The sequence below is a fragment of the Arachis hypogaea genome, chromosome 9, assembly GCF_003086295.3.
Source record: "Arachis hypogaea cultivar Tifrunner chromosome 9, arahy.Tifrunner.gnm2.J5K5, whole genome shotgun sequence".
NCBI lineage: Eukaryota > Viridiplantae > Streptophyta > Magnoliopsida > Fabales > Fabaceae > Arachis > Arachis hypogaea.
In genome coordinates, this window is record NC_092044.1 from 30152562 (window position 1) to 30158653 (window position 6092).

At 38.4% G+C, this 6092-nt stretch overlaps 1 non-coding gene across 1 annotated transcript; it reads left to right on the forward strand.

The window, feature by feature from the left end:
* Positions 1-1868: 1868 nt before the first annotated feature.
* On the forward strand, positions 1869-1976 carry LOC112713531 (small nucleolar RNA R71). Its single transcript, XR_003158503.1, has one exon. It is a non-coding gene; the product is annotated as a small nucleolar RNA R71 (small nucleolar RNA).
* Positions 1977-6092: the final 4116 nt, after the last annotated feature.

Genomic DNA, 6092 nt, shown 5'->3' on the forward strand with positions numbered 1-6092 from the left:
GGGGGTGAGGAGCTCTGCAACGTCTCGATGATTTAATACAATTCCTCTGTTTTCCATTCAAACACGCTTGTTCTTATCTAAGATGTTTATTCGCACTTAATCCTGAAGAAGGTGATGATCCGTGACACTCATCACCTTCCTCAACCCATGAACGTGTGCCTGACAACCACCTTCGTTCTACATCAGATTAAATGAATATCTCTTAGATTCCCTAATCAGAATCTTCGTGGTATAAGCCAGATTGATGGCGGCATTCATGAGAATCCGGAAAGTCTAAACCTTGTCTGTGGTATTCCGAGTAGGATTCTATGATTGAATAACTGTGACGTGCTTCAAACTCCTGAAGGTTGGGCGTTAGTGACAGACGCAAAAGAATCAATGGATTCTACTCCAACCTGATTGAGAACCGACAGATGATTAGCCGTGCTGTGACAGAGCATAGGAACGTTTTCACTGAGAGGATGGGAAGTAGCCACTGACAACGGTGACACCCTACATAGAGCTTGCCATGGAAAGAGCCTTGCGTGTGTTGAAGGATTTCAAGGAAGAGTTGAAGTTCAAAGGACAATGCATCTCCAAAACTCCAACATATTCCTCATTATTGAACAACTAGTAACGCGATTATTCCCTTTTTCTTCTTACAATTTTAAATACTTTGACTTCCTACAATTAAATCCAAATAACTTCATTGGCCTCCTGACTAAGATTAATAAAATAAATATCGATTGCTTCAAACCAATAATCTCCGTGGGATCGACCCTTACTCGCGTAAGGTATTACTTGGACGACCCAGTGCACTTGCTGGTCAGTTGTGCGAATTACAAATTCGTGCACCAGTCTCATTACCAAATAACTTGTCATTTAGCTTCATGATTGCTCCAAGGTACTTAGCAACTTGCTCTTCAGTGAAATCTTCGTCCTCTTCAGAGGAAGAATACTCATCAGAGCTCATGAATGGCAGAAGTAAATCCAATAGAATCTCTATGGTTTCAGTGTGAGCCTCAGATTCCCATGGTTCCTCATTAGGGAACTCATTGGAGGCCAGTGGACATCCATTGAAGCCTTCCTCAGTGGCGCTCACTGCCTCTTTTCCCTCTCCAAGTTCGGCCATGTTGATGGCCTTACTCTCCTTTTGGATTCTCTTCTATATTGCTTGGAAGAGTACTAGGAGGGAGTTCAGTAACTTTCTTACTCAGCTGACCCACTTGTGCCTCCAAGTTTCTAATGGAGGACCTTGTTTCAGTCATGAAACTTTGAGTGGTTTTGATTAGATCAGAGACGATGGTTGCTAAGTCAGAGTGGCTCTGCTAAGAATTCTCTGTCTATTGCTGAGAAGATGATGGAAAAGGCTTGCCATTGCTAAACCTGTTTCTTCCACCATTATTGTTGTTGAAACCTTGTTGAGGTCTCTGTTGATCCTTCCATAAGAGATTTGGATGATTTCTCCATGAAGGATTATAGATGTTTCGATAGGGTTCTCCCATGTAATTCACCTCTTCCATTGAAGGGTTCTTAGGATCATAAGCTTCTTCTTTAGATAAAGCGTCCTTAGTACTGCCTGGTGCAGCTTGCATTCCAAACAGACTTTGAGAAATCATATTGACTTGCTGAGTCAATATTTTGTTCTGAGCCAGTATGGCATTCAGAGTATCAATCTTAAGAACTCCTTTCTTCTGATTCATGCCACTGTTCACAGGATTCCTTTCAGAAGTATACACGAATTGGTTATTTGCAACCATTTCAATGAGTTCTTGAGCTTCTGCAGGCGTCTTCTTCAAATGAAGAGATCCTCCAGCAGAGCTGTCCAATGACATCTTGGACAGTTCAGAAAGACCATCATAGAAGATGCCTATGATGTTCCATTCAGAAAGCATGTTAGAGGGACACTTTCTGATCAATTGTTTGTATCTTTCCCAAGCTTCATAGAGGGATTCACCTTCCTTCTGTCTGAATGTTTGGACTTCCACTCTAAGCTTACTCAATTTTTGAGGTGGAAAGAACTTTGCCAAGAAGGCATTGACTAGCTTTTCCCAAGAGTTCAGGCTTTCTTTAGGTTGTGAGTTCAACCATATCCTAGCTCTGTCTCTTACAGCAAAAGGGAATATCATAAGTCTGTAGATCTCAGGGTCAACCCCATTGGTCTTGACAGTGTCACAGATTTGTAAGAATTCAGCTAAAAACTGATGAGGATCTTCCAATGGAAGTCCATGGAACTTGCAATTCTGTTGCATTAGAGAAACTAATTGAGGCTTAAGCTCAAAGTTGTTTGCTCCAATGGCAGGGATAGAGATGCTTCTCCCATAGAAGTCGGGAGTTGGTGCAGTAAAGTCACCCAGCACCTTCCTTGCATTGTTGGCATTGTTGTTGGTTTCGGCTGCCATGTCTTCTTCTTTGAAGAATTTTGTTAGGTCCTCTACAGAGAGTTGTGCTTTAGCTTCTCTTAGCTTTTGCTTCAAGGTCCTTTCAGGTTCAGGGTCAGCCTCAACAAAAATGCTTTTGTCTTTGCTCCTGCTCATATGAAAGAGAAGAGAACAAGAAAATATGGAATCCTCTATGTCACAATATAGAGATTCCTTGAGGTGTCAGAGGAAAAGAATAATAGAAGGAAGAGGTAGAAGAATTCGAACTTATCAAGAAATATGGAGTTCGAATTGTTGATAGTGGAGGAGTGTTAGTCCAAAAGTAGAAGGATGTGAGAAGAGGGGAAGATATTTTCGAAAATAAATTAAAAAGATTTTAAAAACATTTTGAAAATTGATTGATGATTTTCAAAAACTAAGATTGAGAAAGAAATAAAGTGATTTTGAAAAAGATTTTGAAATTGGAAGTCAAAGAGATATGATTTGAAAACTATTTTGAAAAAGATGTGATTAAAAAGATATGATTGAAAAGTTATGGTTTTAAAAAGATTTGATTAAAAATATATGATTGAAAAACAATTTAAAAGGATTTGATTTTTAAAATTAATGACTTGGCTAACAAGAAAAGATATGATTCAAACATTAAACCTTTCTCAACAGAAAAGGCAACATACTTGAAATGTTGAATCAAATCATTAATTGTTAGCAAGTATTTTTGAAAAAGGAAAGAAATTGATTTTGAAAATATATGATTGAAAAGATATGATTTGAAAAAGATTTAATTTTGAAAAATTATGAAAACTTGAAAAAAATTTGCATTAAAAACAAAATCTTCCCTCTTGTGCCATCCTGGCGTTAAACGCCCAGAATGGTATCCATTCTGGCATTTAACGCCCAAAATGCTACCCTTTTGGGCGTTAAATGCCCAACCAGGTGCCCTGGCTAGCGTTTAAATGCCAGTTTTCCTTCTTCACTGGGTGTTTTGAACGCCCAGCTTTTTCTGTGTGATTCCTCTGCTGTATGTTCTGAATCTTCAATTCTCTGTATTATTGACTAGAAAAGACACAGTTTAAAATTTTTTTGGATTTTTAATAATGAGGAATAATCAAAATGAAACTAAAATCAAATAAATAATGCATGCAAGACACCAAACTTAGAAGTTTGTATACTACTGACACTAACAAGTTGAGAATGCATATGAGAAACAACAAAACACTCAAGATAAGAGAATTTAAAGATCAGAGCAAGTAAATCATCAAGAACAACTTGAAGATCAATGAAGACACATGAAAAATGCAAGAAGAACAGAAACATGCAATTGACACCAAACTTAAAATGAGACACTAGACTCAAACATAAATTTTTTTTTATGATTTTGTAATTTTTTTTTTATTTTTTTGAAAATTATGTGGAAAAAGAAAATAAGGATATCAAAATTCTTAATGAAAATTCCAGGATCATGCAATGTTAGTCTAAAGCTTTAGTCTAAAGAAATTAGACATGGCTAGCCAAGTTTCAGCAGGACATTACAATCAAGAGCTAAATTGATGAGAATCAATCAGCTTTGGTGATGATAAGAACATCACCTTCAAACACTAGAATTCATTCTTAAGAACTCTGAAGAAAAATACCTAATCTAAGCAACAAGATGAACCGTCAGTTATCCAAACTCAAACAATCCCCGGCAACGGCGCCAAAAACTTGGTGCACGAGATCGTGATCATCAATGGCGCCATCAACATGGTACGCTCAATTGCAATCTCAACTTTTTATCACAACTTCGCACAACTAACCAGCAAGTGCACTGGGTCGTCCAAGTAATAAACCTTACGCGAGTAAGGGGTCGATCCCACAGAGATTGTTGGTATGAAGCAAGCTATGGTCATCTTGTAAATCTCAGTCAGGCAGATTCAAATGGTTATAGATGATTTATGAATAAAGCATAAAATAAAGATAGAGATACTTTTGTAATTCATTGGTGAGAATTTCAGATAAGCGTATGGAGATGCTTTGTCCTTTTCGTCTCTCTATTTTCCTACTGTCTTCATCCAATCCTTCTTACTCCTTTCCATGGCAAGCTGTATGTTGGGCATCACCGTTGTCAATGGCTACAGTCCCGTCCTCTCAGTGAAAATGTTCAACGCGCTCTATCACAGCACGGCTATTCAGCTGTCGGTTCTCGATCATGTCGGAATAGAATCTAGTGATTCTATTGCGTCTGTCACTAACGCCCTACAATCGCGAGTTTGAAGCTCGTCACAGTCATTCAATCCTTGAATCCTACTCAGAATACCACAGACAATGTTTAGACCTTTCGCATTCTCTTGAATGCCGCCATCAATTCTAGCTTATACCACGAAGATTCCGATTAAGGGATCCAAGAGATATCCACTCAATCAAAGGTAGAACGGAGGTGGTTGTTAGGCACACGTTCATAGGTGAGAATGATGATGAGTGTCACGGATCATCACATCCATCAAGTTGAAGAACAAGTGATATCTTAGAACAAGAATAAGCTGAATTGAATAGAAGAACAATAGTAATTGCATTAATACTCGAGGTACAGCAGAGCTCCACACCTTAATCTATGGTGTGTAGAAACTCCACCCTTGAAAATACATAAGAACAGGGTGATCATTGGCTTCGGCCCCAGAGAGGGAACCAGAAGAACCAAGATGAAAATACAATAGCAAAAGGTCTTATTTATAGAGAACTAGTAGCTTAGGGTTTACAGAAATGAGTAAATGACATAAAAATCCACCTCCGGGTCCACTTGGTGTGTGCTTGGACCGAGCATTGAAGCATTTTCGTGTAGAGACTTTTCTTGGAGTTAAACGCCAGCTTTTGTGCCAGTTTGGGCGTTTAACTCCCATTCTTGTGCCAGTTCCGGCGTTTTACGCCAGAATTCTTGAGCTGACTTGGAATGCCTGTTTGGGCCATCAAATCTTGGGCAAAGTATAGACTATTACACATTGCTGGAAAGCCCAGGATGTCTACTTTCCATCGCAATTAAGAGCGCCCCTATTGGGCTTCTGTAGCTCCAGAAAATCCACTTCGAGTGCAGGGAGGTCAGAATCCAACAGCATCTGTAGTCCTTTTCAGCCTCTGAATCATATTTTTGCTCAGGTCCCTCAATTTCGGCCAGAAAATACTTGAAATTACAGAAAAACACACAAACTCATAGTAAAGTCCAGAAAAGTGAATTTTAACTAAAAACTAATAAAAATATAATCAAAACTAACTAAAACATACTAAAAACATACTAAAAATAATGCAAAAAAGCGTATAAATTATCCGCTCATCACATATCAAGAGTTACCATCTTCTTATTCATCTCAAATACCATCAGATCTTGAGCTTCTCATGAAAGAATTCCTACATGATATAAAGACAAGTGTTAAAAATTTAGAGAAATATGTGCAGACGATGATCAAGAACCAGGAAGAGGAACAAGCAAATTTCTTCCCAAGAGATACAATGCAGGATCCTATGGAAGAAAGTGAGGAAACCAATCAAAGGAGTATACTCCAGTGAATTAGAGAACTTTCCACCCTCACATATGGAAGAAGAGGAAGATGCACAACCTCCTATGACCTTGGTAAGCAATGAAGAAAAGATTGAATTAGAAGAAAGCTACCAAGAGGAAGATGTTGAAATTGATGAAGCTTACAAAGAAGTAGAAGAATTCAAAGAAGAAGACAAGGGAATGGAGCTTGCAAGACCTCTTACAAA